The sequence below is a fragment of the Myxocyprinus asiaticus genome, chromosome 5 (assembly GCF_019703515.2).
Source record: "Myxocyprinus asiaticus isolate MX2 ecotype Aquarium Trade chromosome 5, UBuf_Myxa_2, whole genome shotgun sequence".
NCBI lineage: Eukaryota > Metazoa > Chordata > Actinopteri > Cypriniformes > Catostomidae > Myxocyprinus > Myxocyprinus asiaticus.
In genome coordinates, this window is record NC_059348.1 from 31683447 (window position 1) to 31699792 (window position 16346).

A 16346-nucleotide genomic window follows, 5' to 3' on the forward strand; every position below is an offset into this window, starting at 1 on the left:
CAATGAATTAACCAGTATGATTTGTAATCAGGGATTTTCATGTTTTGTACCTTACTCGTATAATATTAATGAAAGTATGTCATATTTAGTTTGTAAATACTTGCTTGTTTACATAGAGAATGTTGATGACAATGAATGTCATGTCTCTTGCTCCATTTTCAAGATATAAAAGTTCATGATTAAACATTCACTTGTATGAGCATGAAGTTTGTAAGAATCCTTCACACAAAGGACTGTAAATCAACTTTGAAAAGGACAGACCAGTTGACCATGTGACTCTGAAAATCCACTGCTGATTGGCTCAGGACACCTTTGGGGTGTGGCCAATTTCAGCTCAAAAGTTCCCTGCCAAGGAAGAACTGTCTCTCGGTCTCCTCTTCTCTCTCTGTATAATTCTCTCTTGGTCTCGTCCCTTCTTCGGCTCTCTTGCTCTTCACTTCCTCTGCAGCTCCTCATTCGCAGCCTCCGTGCCATGTAGAGTCCAAGGAAACTTGGGACTCGAAATCCCGAGGAAGCCTCTCACTCTCTGCTCTACGGGTCACACACACGTAACGGGAGTCGCGAGTCCTCCTTGTGTAAGGCCTCGCTTCAAAGCCCACCTCATCATCCATCGACACAACAGATATCCCGATCTAACAGAGGTCCAAGACATCGATGGAATGAACTTTCTTCAAACGCCAAAGAACCAAGCAACGCAAGGAAACGCAACGACACGCAAGTACATTTCCAGACTTTTGCTGAAAGTGCTGGTGTATTATTAAAATATGTTGGGGACTCAAAGAAGGATAAATGGTTCTTAAAGCATTGTCAACAGACTCCATAAAGTTCATTTTCTCTGTATTGATCATTCTGTCACTTTACTCACCAACCTGTTTCATGTTGTATGTGTTAGGTTAGTCTATGTTTAGAATAGCAATAAAGTTTGTCTGTATTCAAAGATAATTTGACTGTGGTATATTTTGATAAATAATCTCACCCCCAAAAGATTTAGCTTCAAAGCTATACCTAAATATGTGTGATATTATTTTCAATAAGCCATGAGAGTAATATTACTTCAATAAGTGAATTAATCATAATTCCCTTATTAAAGCTAATTTTTTACAATAGAAATTGTGAGTGGATACAACAAGACGCATTACAATTTTAATGGTGGAGAATTTTATTCAGACAAATAATCTAATTATTTGTCAATTATATTGCTTATAATGGTTGTTGAATGCAACTAATTCCATTATAAATGTCCTTACATAATAATGATGTAGAATAAGGACAGTTTAAATTAATTCCTAGCTCACATACTGTTCCTACACCACAAATGCTGTCAATTGAAACAACTTGTATTAAACCCAGAATATTCCTTTAAAATAACTTTACAATGTTGTGATTTTTCCTTACATGAAGAAGAGTTTAATAACATGTCATCTAGGAAGTGCGAAGAGCTGGATACTTGTCTTGGTAGTTCACACGTATCTACCTACTTGAAAAATCTGTGGATTTGTTTTGGAGAGTTGTGGTCCAATTTTGGCAGGTCATTCTATCATCATAACAGTGAAACCAACAACAAGGCAGAGAGGTGAACTACTTTTAGGATTACTATTAAAATGATTATAACACCATGCCTTCTGGCAGCATTTTAAAATGTAGTGTAAATAACATGATCATTATAACAAATGTTTATTGAAGATGTGCCAAAGTCTTATCTTTTCTACACAGGTTTTTCTTTACAATGAAGTACCAGTTTCTGAAGGGTAACACAAATAGCAAGACTGATCAGCTTCTTCATTTGCTATGTGGTGATGTCCAGAAATATTACTGGTAAATATGTGTTTATTGCATTACTGTTGTCTTTAACAATGCAACATTTTAATTACCAATTACAGAAATCGGTAGCACTTTAGTTAACATGAACTAACAATGAAAAACATTTTACAGCATTTATTAATCTTAGTTAATTTTAATTTCAACATATACTAATACATTTTTTAAATCAAAAGTTGTATTAGTTAACATTAATGCACTTATGAACTAACATGAACTAACAATGAACAATTGAATTTTTATTGAATAACAGTAACAAAGATTAATAATGCTGTAAAAACATACAGTATATAGTTCATTGTTAGTTCATGAGACCTAATGAATGTACTAATGTTAACAAATGGAACATTATTGTAAAGTGTTACCCAGAAATCATGTGACCAAGTTTTGGTACTGTCTGATTATATGCAGCATGGAAACTACCTCTGGCAATTTAATCTTGCCATTATCAACTTGTTCTGTTACAATAAGCTCTGGAATAAACATTAACTAATCTCTGTGATATTATTGACAATTTTTTGTTGATAGAAAGGTACTGAGAGGCTGGTAGAGAAATGGTGAGATAGTCAAGAGGGGTATGGATCAACAGAGGGGTAGATATTTTCAGAGTCATGTTCTGTTAAGCAGAGTAGAAGTACATTAGAGTAGCCCCATAGAAGTACATTAAAGTCTATTGTATTATTTTCCTGTTATGTTTTACTTGGCTGCTGATTGTTAATTTCCTTTAACAACACTATCATCAAAACAATATCAATAAAAATGTCTGACAGCTCCTAGGGCATCTGATTATTTGATGGGACAGTGGGACAACTCACTTTTGTAAGTTTCAGTATACAAAATAGTGGGGTTCTGAATTTATTTAATTTTAATCTTCAGTTATCTGGATGACCTGGCCGAATCAAATGAGCCAACATGGAAGAATCCTCTAATACTGCCCAGTCAATGATTGCGAAAGGTCTGGAGGCAAAAATGGAGATGGATGAAAATGGAGCGTGTTTGGTTCCACCTGATACAACCACACAGTCTCAAAGGGTTGACTTAGTAATGTACAAATGTGATTGCAAAAGATCCCAGTGTGGGTCTATGTGCAAACACAATGTTCTCAAGGACAGTTGCAGAAGGACAAGAACTTGTAATTCAAAACCTGAGGACAGTTGCAGCAAGAAATGTTTTTTTTTATTTATTTTTTTTATTTTACTGGTCAATGGCTGTTCCTGTGTTTTTTTCTGCTACCCTCCTTGTTCTGGGAGTTTGCCCAGAACAGAAACATACCGCCAAAATTAACAGACTGCTCAACAGTCTATAAGTCAATAAAACTAATAATAATAATAACATATCAATATTAGTCTATATAATACTCCTGCCCTAAGAGCAGCAGGAAGTACAATAAGAGCAGCAGAATGTACAGTAATAATATCACATTGATGTGAACCTATAGAATACTCTTGCCCTAAGAGCAGCAGAATGTACACTAATAATAACATTGCTATGAACCTATAGAATACTCCTGGCCTAAGTGCAGCAGAATGTACACTAATAATAACACATTGATATGAACCTATAGAATACTCCTGCCCTAAGAGCAGCAGAATATACACTAATAATTATACATTGACATGAACCTATAGAATACCCCTGCCCTAAGAGCAGCAGAGTGTACACTAATAATAACACATCGACATGAACCTATAGAATACTCCTGCCCTGAGAGCAGCAGAATGTACACTAATAATTACTCATCGACACGAACCTATAGAATACTCCTGCCCTAAGAGCAGCAGAATGTACACTAATAATAACACATCGATATGTACCTATAGAATACTCCTGCCCTAAGAGCAGCAGAATGTACACTAATAATAACACATTGACATGAACCTATAGAATACTCCTGCCCTAAGTGCAGCAGAATGTACAATAATAATTACACACCGATATGAATCTATAGAATACTCATGCCCTAAATGCAGCAAAATGTACACTAATAATAACATCAACAAATCAATGTTTTGTCCTGCCATAACAGCAGCAGTACTCTTTATGCATACAATAATATTCGGGTAAAATTTTAAATACATGAATACTATAGCTTAATGTTCCTGCCATAAGAGCAGTGTTGTACACTTTACATTAATTACCCATTAAGAAGTGTATTGCGTTGCATTACTGTCTTAAGAGAAGAATTAAATGAAAATTCTTTATGGGAACAGCATCTTTGAAAATATCTTACATAACGAACATGCGAGTGCAGGAGATGTATAAATTTGAATGATGAAATGCCACCATCCACAGGCTGACTTTTGGTTAGCTTATGTCTGTTTTACAAAGGGTAAAGGGTCTATTTAACTACATTACTCATATGAGCAGCTTTACTGCGGTGGACTAATTAAACAATCGTATAAAAAATGCACACCATGGACTATTCAGAAGCAGAATACCAGTTCTGTGCGTTGTTATAGTTCGCTAGTTAGGGACTCTGTAAACGTTATCTAATATAACATAATCTATTATTCACTACTAGGCTTTCTAGATAATTTAATTATCAATGTTCATTAACAAAATATCAAGTAAATGCACTTACCTTTACACAAATGTGTCGATCCACGAATTCTCAATGAGGTCTTGCAAATGTTTGCTCCAAATTTTCCAACGGCTCTGACCCCGCCTCCTCTATGGTTTCATTGGTTGTCTCCGTAAACCAATAATGTTCCTTTCTGCCCTCAGAACAAGTTTGAGTAAGAAAAACTCCCACCTGATGTTTGTGAGGTATTAAGGTAACTGGCAATCAACCTACTGTGATTCAACTTTGCAGCTACATTTATGTATATGATGATTTCATTAGAGCTTACTACTTATGTTTCTTGTTTCTAAACACTATGGAGGTAGAGACATTGGTTACTTTTAATACAAGGGACTCAAGGTAATGTTAATATCATTTATATTTTAATGATCATTTAAAGGCACATGTTAGTACCCTTGAACAGAGGGCAGCCAATGTCTAAAGTCGTATAGATCAATAAATATTCATACCTATAATCTCAACAAATTTATATAATTCTAAATTATGTTTTCAAGCATCTCCGTTTTCATGATGAATACAATTTTATATGAACATTCTTATCAGGAATTCCAGTTCAAGCAAAGATGGACTCCGGTGGCAGTAGTATTTTACAAGTATTGTATGGTTTTTGACACCATTTCAAATCTGTGTTTAATAACACTCATTTCGAGTCTAGGGTCACATTTTTTATTACTTCATTTCGAAGCAATATATAATACACTTTAAGTGCTTGATGTTTGATCTTCTGTGTGAAAAGCATAACAAAAGAGGATAGCATATTTCTCTTTGAGCTAAATCTTATCCTACAGCTAATATAGAAATGCTATAGGAATGCTTTGTGTGTGTGTGTGTGTGTGTGTGTGTGTGTGTGTGTGTGTGTATGATGATATTGCACACCACCAGCAGCTTGTCCCCTTTAGCTCTGGACTGGTTACCCACTAGGGTTGAGACTACTACTATGAGGATGGGAGACCCCTTGGAGAGCACAAAGGTTGCTGCTGTGAAAGTTGTAAGTAAGGCCAGCAGGGGATGCTCACCCTACTTTCTACATGGGTCCTAAAGCTTCAGTATAGTTACAGGGACAATATGCTGTATAAAAAAAGACAATACACTGTCCTTCAAATTAGATGTTAAACCAAGGTTCTGATTCTCTGTCGTCATTAAAAATCCCAGCTTGATTCTTGAAAAAAAAATACGTTCGGAACCGTTGTGTCCTGACCAAATTTCTATCGTTGGCCTCTATCCATCATGGACTCATAATCCTAAAATATAACTGGCTACACCACTCTGCCTCCTCTCCACTGATAGCCAGTTTGTGGTTAGCTTTATCTGTGGCTGCTGTGCCTGTAAAAAATGGATGCATGTAAATCTATTGTATGAGACCTTTAAAACAAAATTAGGCATGTTTAAAAACCATAATAGGTGCTCTTTAAGGCATGGATAGGTTTGATTCTCTATAAAACATACTTGCTAAATTGCAAAAATAATTGAAGTCTGTCAGATTGAATTGCAAATCAGTGTAAAAAAAAATAAAAAAAAAATAAATAAAAAAGAATCCTAAAAGTAATGGTAGATCTATCCTCATAACTGTTCAACGAAGACTGCATGTGACCAGGTGACAGTATGAGGTTACTTTCTGCATGTATACAATAAAGAATACAGAATCTTAATTACTGTAATGCAGTATCAGGAAGGCCAAACTGATGCCTAACTAATAAAATCTATGTGAAATTGTAAAAAAAAAAAAAAAAATGAAAAAAAATGAAAATGCTTAATTAGCCTTTTAAAAAAAAGAACTAAATTGTTTGAATAAAACATAAACCAATTCATACCAATTATTCACACAATAAGTTAAATTAATAATATATATATATATATATATATATATATATATATATATATATATATATATATATATATATTTTTTTTTTTTTTTTTTTTTATTATGTAATTACAAAGCATATTCAAGTTTTGACACATCATCAAAGGAATTACATTTTGTTTTTTAGGCAACATTGTAATTCTTAGAATCAATAGTTTGGGCAACATAGTTTCTTAGGCAAAAAAAATAAATAAAAAATTATAAGCAATTTTAGCATATTCACAAACAATATTGATTTAAAACAGTGACACATTCAACACATAACACAGTAAAACAATTTTAATACATAAAAAGATGACTGTATTAAATATTAAGACAGCGTTGTATTAAATTAGGCTCTTACTCTACTGCCAGATATTCTTCATGAAGAGACTGCTATTTTCAACTGCACAATCCTGAGGTATTGCGCTTAATTTTCTTTTTCACAGATCCCCTGCATTTGATTTTCCTGTCATTGTATTTAATTAATGTCCACCCTCTTTCTCTCTCTCTCTCTCTCTCTCTCTCTCTCTCTCTCTCTCTCTCTCTCTCTCTCGATATCTTGAGTAAAAATAATGGCATGGCTATGGCAATTATGTTACTAAAACAAGGATCAAAGTAGAAAATGAGGTATACTTTATGATCAACATGCTATGCATGTAGACTCACTTAAAGGGATAGGTTATCCAAAAATGAAAATGACCTCTCTCTCAAATCATTTATTCACCCTTATGATATCCCAGGTGTGTATGACTTTCTTTCTTCATCCGAACACATTTGAAAATAAATATAAAAAATATCTTAGCTCAGTAGGTCCTTAAAATGCAAGTGGATTGTGATCAGACTTTTGAAGCTCCAAAAATCACAGCGAGTCAGGATAAACTTCATCCATATGACTCCAGCGATTAAATTAATGTCTTCTAAAGCGATATGATTGCTTTTGGTGTGAAAAAGATCAATATTTAAGTATATTTTAACTATAAACCTTCGCTTCCTGTAATCTTCACAAGAGGGCAGAGTTCACGTGGTCTCTTGTGTGACATATTCACGTTGCCATGTTACAGACATAATCTCACATTCTTCTCTTGGTTGAGACATCCAGGATAAGCACACAAACACACCATTGTGAGTAAAGAAACAGATAAATACAGATCCAAACCAAAACCAACAAAGCTTCTGTACAGCATTCCTCATACTAATGGACCATTGCAGACCATTATGAATAGTTCACTCCTCTCACAGGTTGGTCTCAGAAGATCAGAGGCCTGTTAGTGGAGGTGATGAAAGGAGCACAGTCATGCACGCTAAGTTTATGCCATTGAATCAACTATCCCACTGTGCAAATTACCAACTGTATATATAAAAAGACAAGTGAACCTGAGACAATTTCATGATAAGTCAACTTCAAATAGCCTAATTTGTTCTGCTTCATCAAGTCCCCTCTCTAACAGTAGATTTATCATACTTCAACATATAACCAATCCAAAAGAATGCACCTTCCATAATGCTACTCATTTGTAAGTCAACATTTTATTCATTGACTGTGGTGGACTGGAGGCCATTGCCACTGGGTCTTCTTTACACTGTTTGTATTTCAAAAATTTCGTTATGGTCACAGCCGGTGTTACCATAAAGACTGTAGGCATTCCAAGATATCTTTAAAGTAATGTGAATGAAGCACATCATTGCACCTCCTTATGTTATGAAATATGCAGGAAAAGTTTTAAGGTTACTTTGTACAATATGTAAGGTCAGTACATACTTTGGTGGCCTTCATGAAAAAAAACACAAAACCAGATACAAAGTTACAAAGAAAAAGATAATGAACAATGTATGTGCACAAAAAGTCAGTGGGCACAACCTATTGAATACTGACATAAGGAATGACATCTTTGATTGGCAGAAGGTAAAAGCAGCAGTCACAACAGAATCCATTGTACAAAAGAACGGCCTTCAATGAATGTTCCCTGTGTATCCAAGTATACACAACACAACCTGTGTATACAAGTACACAACTCAAGTATACAACAAGCTGAATCAACAGCATTTCTGGAATAATGTTGACCAAAAAATAAATAAATAAATAAATAAATTTACTGTTTACTTACATAAATAGTCTTGAACAAAATTAATAAGTAAATAAATGAATTAAATAAATAAATACATTTAAAAATAAAAAAATAAATAATTTTTGGTGAATAGTAAACCTTTCAGAATCTGCTCTACTTAACCATAGACTAACATTACTTAGCTCTTCAATATCGATGTATGTACAGTGCATCAGGAAAGTATTCACAACGCTTCACTTTTTTCACATTTTGTTATGTTTCAGCCTTATTCCAAAATGGATTAAATTCATTATTTTCCTCAAAATTCTACAAACTATACCCCATAATGACAACGTGAAAGAAGCTTGTTTGAAATCTTTGCAAATTTATTAAAAAGAAAAAAGAAAAAAAAAACACATGTACATAAGTATTCACAGCCTTTGCCATGACACTCAAAATTGAGCTCAGGTGCATCCTGTTTCCACTGATCATCCATGAGATGTTTCTGCAACTTGATTGGAGTTCATCTGAGGTAAATTCAGTTGACTGGACATGATTTGGAAAGGCACACACCTGTCTATATAAGGTCCCACAGTTATCAGTGCATGTCAGAGCACAAACCAAGCCATGAAGTCCAAGGAACTGTCTGTAGACCTCCGAGACAGGATTGTATCGAGGCACAGATCTGGGGAAGGGTACAGAAAACCTTCTGCAGCATTGAAGGTCCCATTGAGCACAGTGGCTTCCATCATCCATAAATGGAAGAAGTTTGGAACCACCAGGACTCTTCCTAGAGCTGGCCACCCGGCCAAACTGAGCGATCGGGGGAGAAGGGCCTTAGTCAGGGAGGTGACCAAGAACCCGATGGTCACTCTGACAGAGCTCCAGCATTTCTCTGTGGAGAGAGGAGAACCTTCCAGAAGAACAACCATCTCTGCAGCTCTCCACCAATCAGGCCTGTATGGTAGAGTGGCCAGACGGAAGCCACTCCTCAGTAAAAGGCACATGACAGCCCGCCTGGAATTTGCCAAAAGGCACTTGAAGGACTCTCAGACCATGAGAAACAAAATTCTCTGGTCTGATGAAACAAAGATTGAACTCTTTGGCCCGAATGGCAAGCGTCATGTCTGGAGGAAACCAGCCACCGCTCATCACCTGGCCAATACCATCCCTGAAGCATGGTGGTGGCAGCATCATGCTGTGGGGATGTTTTTCAGCGGCAGGAACTGGGAGACTAGTCAGGATTGAGGGAAAGATGAATGCAGCAATGTACAGAGACATCCTTGATGAAAACCTGCTCCAGAGCGCTCTGGACCTCAGACTGGAGTGAAGGTTCATCTTCCAACAAGACAATGACCCTTAGCACACAGCCAAGATAACAAAGGAGTGGCTACGGGACAACTCTGTGAATGTCCTTGAGTGGCCCAGCCAGAGCCCAGACTTGAACCCGATTGAACATCTCTGGAGAGATCTGAAAATGGCTGTGCACCGACACTCCCCATCCAACCTGATGAAGCTTGGGAGGTCCTGCAAAGAAGAATGGGAGAAACTGCCCTAAAATAGGTGTGCCAAGCTTGTAGCATCATACACAAAAAGACTTGAGGCTTGTACATGTGATTTTTTTTTTTTTTTTTTTTCTTCTTTTTAATAAATTTGCAAAGATTTCAAACAAACTTCTTTCACGTTGTCATTATGGGGTATTGTTTGTAGAATTTTGAGGAAAATAATGAATTTAATCCATTTTGGGATAAGGCTGTAACATAACAAAATGTGGAAAAAGTGAAGCGCTGTGAATACTTTCCGGATGCACTGTATGATATGAAAGTGTAGACACTTCCTCTACTTTAGTAATGCTGGAGGTGCATCACACATACAGTTTGTCTTTGTGAATAATACTTGTGTCATTGATAATTCTAAAGGTTATTGCCATGCTTCACTGCAACTTTAAATTACCTGCCTGAAACATCTGAAAAGAGAAAGGGTGTTATAAGTTACGTTTTCTTGGTGACATTTGGCCCTCTACTGACTTGATTGGCCATCACATCAAATGGCTCAGTACATTTACAAATGGGGACTTTCCTCACACTGTACAGACATTTGCAAGTTTGATTGTAAATTGTAAACAAGTATGAATATACTGTATGTTTCTTTGGATTGTGCATGTCAGAGGCATTTAGATTGCAATGCAACTGTTTAGTTACTTGTGAACATGCATAGTGATGCATTTCCAAATGAACAATAGCTTAGACAATATAAATAAATGGCTTTATATACAGGAGTATAGAGAAATATTAAAAAAAATTTCATACAAGTATGTTTACCATACATGGAGTAACCTATGCGATTACCTAATGGATACTGATATCATATTAGTGTCAAATGTTCTGCAGCCAACAAAGTGTTAAAATAAAGAGTCTGCAAGGCAAGCAGGTGGAATAATATCATTGTCTCCATACATGGTATCTTTTATTTAAGATAAAGTTACTGGCTGAGATTGTGTAGACTGTCATAAGTGAATGTGTCCATAGCAAATCCAATGTGTAAATGAGTTGTAGCCAGCATATTGACAAGTCTGGTTAGAAACCAAAAACATGTCAGTGGACTGTTAAGCAGTTTAAATGTGTATTCGGAATGATTTACATGTAATCTGTCTTGAAGTCTAAAACCTCTAACAGGGAAGCTGAAATTATCATCATGACATATGCATAAGATACTTTAATGTTTTCAGGCTTGTTTTCAAAGTTATGGGGAAAAAAATATAACCATTCAAGTCAGGCAACGTTCCATTACTTTTCTCATTTTTAACCAGGAAAATGGCTTAGGTGTATCAGAACATTGGGGTGGTTATTCAGGCTGAAACTTATGTGGTATCCATCTCATGTTGGCTAGAGAAATCATGTCCATTCATTTAAGCTATCACTTTGTCTTTGTGTGAGGATAGATAATGCATAATTAGAATCTTCATCGGGAATTCTGAGCGGTAATTTAAAAACATTGGTTAAGCTCTCACCGGCTTCAATGGAAACAACTAGAAGAACCAGTGACAGCACAATATATCTCAATCCATCCAGTAATGTCAGTCACCTTCAAAACGTTGTCAGTTTCCCATTACATTTCTTGCTATTTCATGTGTAATTTGGAAGCTTGATAAAATTAATTATTTTAGAGAAATACAATGAGTGTGTCAAAAACAACAATTTGGAGTCAAAAATGACAGTACATTGGTTGATTCCTCCTGTGAAAAATTCCCATGGGAACATGGATTTGTCAAAGGCCATGCATTAATCTATTATTCATGAGAAACATCACTACTAGAAAGTAATGCTTGATAGGAATGATAAAGGTCATATGGTTGTAGTTTCACACAATTAAAAATAAAATGGGCAAACTGAGCTGTGTATTTGTAAAAAGTAGATACATCATCAAAGAAACTACTAAAAATTACTGGGTTTCCACACACATATTTTATGCGCATATATTTGGGATATTGCATAACAATTGCTGGATGGAAACATTAAGATGCAAATAAAATCTCCAAAATGTGCATAAAAAACGTATACGCTTGCTTGAAGTGGATACATTTTTTATTCGATAAGAAGAAATATGCAAAAACTATGCTGGAAACACATTTACAGAATAAACTCCTTTCAATTTTTTTAGGAATACAAGATGCACATCAAAAAAGTAATGTGACTGAATAATTTGTTCAAAACTGGACTAACCAGCGGACCAGTCACCACATCTGAAAGTATCTACGTCACTATGTAACACATTTACATAATGCCCACCTAAGGGCTACTTTGGCCCGCCCTCAAACAAATGTAGTTGGGTTAGTGTTGTCGCCATGTCGAGAAAACGCTGTTTTCTTCACTGCAAAATTAAAACCTCTTTGTTTGGACTTGATGAATTGAAGAATCAGTGGTTAAAATTTATTTGAATTATTTAACAATACAACCACAACCAATGCCAGATTTTCAAGACGGTTACTCCTGGGGGACCTGGGTAACTCAGCAGGTAAAGATGCTGACTACCACCCCTGGAGACGCAAGTTCAAATCCAGGGTGTGCTGAATGACTCCAAGCAACCAAATTGGCCCGGTTGCTAGGGAGGGTAGTGTCATATGGGGTAACCTCCTCGTGGTCACTGTAATGTGGTTCTCGCTCTTGATAGTGTGAAGCCTCCACACGTGCTATGTCTCCGTGGTAACACTCTCAACAAGCCACATGATAAGATGTGTGGATTGACTGTCTCAGACACGGAAGCAACTGGGATTCGTCCTCTGCCACCCGGATTAAGGCGAGTCACAACGCCTCCACGAGGACTTAGAGGGCATTGGGAATTGGGCATTCTAAATTGGGGATTAAAGGGGAGAGAGAGAAAAAAAAAGATGGTTACTCCTGAAAGATGGTACAGTTCCCACTTTGTTGGGACAATCTGGTGCTTCAGGATCACAACCTGTAAGTATGCTTGATTATTTGTGGATTTATCTGCTACCGAGAGTTCAAATGCAGACTTTTGTGTTGTAGCTACGGAGAACACCCAGTGCACAGCTGTAGGCCTCTGGTAACCTGCTAACCTGCTAGCTAATGTTATTGTGTTGAAATAGTTTAATCAGCTGTGGGCCCACTTTTACCTACTACTGTGTATAATTATGCAGATTGTTTGTCGTTCTTACTGTCATGAATATTTATCAAGTGCAGAGATTTTTACAAATGGTCATTTTACCTTTGCAATCCATGGCAGTGCTCTGCTAACTTGCTATGTAATGTTATTGTTTTGGTAAGGGTTTACTATTCAGCTGTGGGCCGGCTTTTACCTAAAACTGTGTAACAAAATGGTCGATCTCAAGAGTCTTATATAATTATATAATTACAAGCTGTAATGTTATGGCCGCAATCCGCAGTAGTCCATGCCTAACTTTCTCACTAACTCTCTAATACACCCGGTAATGTCCAACCGGGAGTAAGCCTCTGTTCTCCGTTCATAGCTCTGGTGAAAAAAGTTTGGCTGCACCCATTCCAGCAAAAGATGACTAATTAGATGCACTATGTGTCTTTTACTTGAAGATTTGTTAGGTTCACAATAATCAACAATGTACTTGTAAGAAAGCTACAAAATTAAAACTTACCACTGTGAAATGTCCTACTCAAGTCGTGCTTGTGAAGGTGGTTCAGGTCGATCAGCTTGTTCTTCCAAACTATTCCAAATTATCGGATTTGGACACCATTGTTACCATAGTTAAAATAGTGTTTACAGCTGTTAAGGAAGCCTGAAACTCAGTTATGGTAAGGGACATTACATTTCTGACACATGGTTGACCAATCACAACAGACTGGGCCAGCTGAACAATCAGAGCAGGCTGGGCTTTTCAGAAAGGGGGGCTTTAAAGAGACAGGACCTAAATCAGAGCATTTGAGCCAGAGGATGAAAATAGGTTTAGCAGAAATGTACAGTATGAGAAAAATAATCTTTTGAACATTAAAGGATGTAAACCTGTTCTAGAAGACCCCCAAAATAAAATCATGAACCTGTAAATTAGCATAATATGGGCTCTTTATTAAAAGAGTCACAGTGACAATTTATCCAGAAGTGACAGTTTTGTTCTTTTTGGCACATGGGTTGGAAATGCGGCTTTATTTGCACATTGTTTTTGCAATATTTTTCTAACCTTTTTTTTTTTTACATAAATTATACTTGCAATTTGGATGGACACGTAGATAAGGTTTCCTGAAATACTGTATCACACCTATCTCTGTGACAGCCCCTCGGCTCTGTAAGTAACAAACTAAAATGTGACTGTAAGTCATGGTCAGATTCTTTGTATAGCCAATCAGAAGATTCTGAGATGCTTTCTACCTGTCAATAATTTTGTATGTTCAAAGGACAGTCCATGCAGGAAGCTGAGGGAGTGAAAATTGATTCTCTGAAAATAGACATGTACCGATGTATCAGCCAAATATCGGCCAATAAAAGCAATTATCTGCACTATTGGATATCCGCCAATTTTTTAAAACAGCTGATGATTAGGGCTGATAATTTCCTGTCAAAAGGAATCTCTCTTGTGTGGAATTACTTTGAATTGTGGGACAACGACAGCAGACTTTTATTATTTTTATTTTTTCCCCCTTTTCTCCCCAATTTGGATTGCCCAGTTCCCAATGCGCTCTAAGTCCCCATGGTGGCATAGTGACTTGCCTCAATCTGGGTGGCAGAGGACAAATCTCAGTTGCCTCTGCATCTAAGACGTCAATCTTATCATGTGGCTTGTTGAGCACGTTACTGCGGAGACCTTGCGTGTGTGGAGGCTTCACGCTATTCTCCGTGGCATCCACGCACAACTCACCACACACCCCACCGAGAGCGAGAAACCCATTATGGCAACCACGTAGAGGTAAACCCAACGTGACTCTACCCGCCCTAGCAACTGGGCCAATTGGTTGCTTAGGAAGCCTGACTGGAGTCACTCAGCACGCCCTGGATTTGAACTTGCGACTCCAGGTGTGGTAGTCAGCATCTTTACTTGCTGAGCTACCCAGGCCCCCAGCGTTTAAACTTTTAACAAAACTAATTTGATTACTCACCTTATAGCTCGACACAGCAAGGAATTTGATGATTTTGATAAAGCTAAAGCAAAGGCTACTTCAGATAAAAAGGGACTAGCTTCATCATTCAGAATTCAGCTAATGTGAGTTAAGAATATTAATGTGTTAATAATGTGCTTTTTGTTTCAGTGTTCATAACTGAGACCAGCTATGCATATAATGTAGAGACATTATTTTATAATTATACAGTTATTATTTAAATGTCTTTCCAAGTTGTGTAATTAATTATCAGTGATTTGAAACAAGGTAGCAAAAAAAAAAAAAAAAAGAAAGAAAAAAAGAAAAAGAAAAAAAAAGCAGAACAAACAAACTATCTGTATCAGCAGTAAATAACTGGATGTCAGCACACAATTTTTTATTGATGCATCCCTAACTGAAAATACCCAACTTAAAAAAAAATATTCATGTGAACCCAAGTGAAGAAATTTCATGAAATTTAACTCTAGTCATAAATTGGACGTGGCCCCTTTAAGAACTGAAGTTTTGCGACACCTGCTTTCCGGTACTCTCTTGTGTTGCACGTGTGCTGGTTAGAAACATGAGAACATGTATAGCACAAGAGAGCTCCCAGTTTTGTTTATCATTTGAGAATTCTTTGGGATGCATAAGGATTGCATGTGTGGAGTGCTGTCAAAATGAATGTGTTATTGCGATTAATTTGAAATATTTAATGCGTTCGAAAAAAATAACACAATTAACGCAGCTGTGTTTTGTTTTCTTCCTGTGTCGGCTGACCTATGACATAGGACAACGTGTGCCCTGCCAAACCTAACCATCCTGGCTAAAGATGGACAACGAAGGTGTTTTAAATGGAAAGTTTCACTTTAAAAAGTTGCCCGACGGATCTTTGGAGAAAACAAAAGTAATCTGCACAGTTTGCAAAGCCGAATTTAATTACCACAGAAGTCATTTGTGTCAGATGTATCACCTAAAAGCAAAACACCCTACCGAAACTATCTCTACAGGGCCTCGCCAATCTAAATGACAGGAGTGGGTTACTCGTGGGTCAGTGACGAAACCTATAAGTGAGAAGGTTAGAATGCTTTGGCTAGTTGGATAGCTAAAAACTGCTGCCCAATTAACACAGTAAATGATGATGGACTGAGAGAAATCATTCATATTGCATCGGGAGACACCTCTTATAAAATGCCCTCGAGAGGAACCATCATGTCAAGAATGCACGCTTTGTATGAAGCTGAGAGGGCATGGAGGATGAACAAGCCTTTTCTTGAGCAAGCAAAGCATGTTGCTCTCACAGGGGACCATTGGACTTCTGTGAGCAATGACATCTACTTGGGCATCACAGCGCACTTCACTGATAATGAATGGAATCTGCAATCATTTGCACTAACTGTGAGTAAAACAGAAGAGCGACACTATGCTGAGGCATGTGCTGATCATTTTCGCAAGATTGTCGGGCACTTTAAGCATAGTCCATCAAATGCTCAGGAATTAAG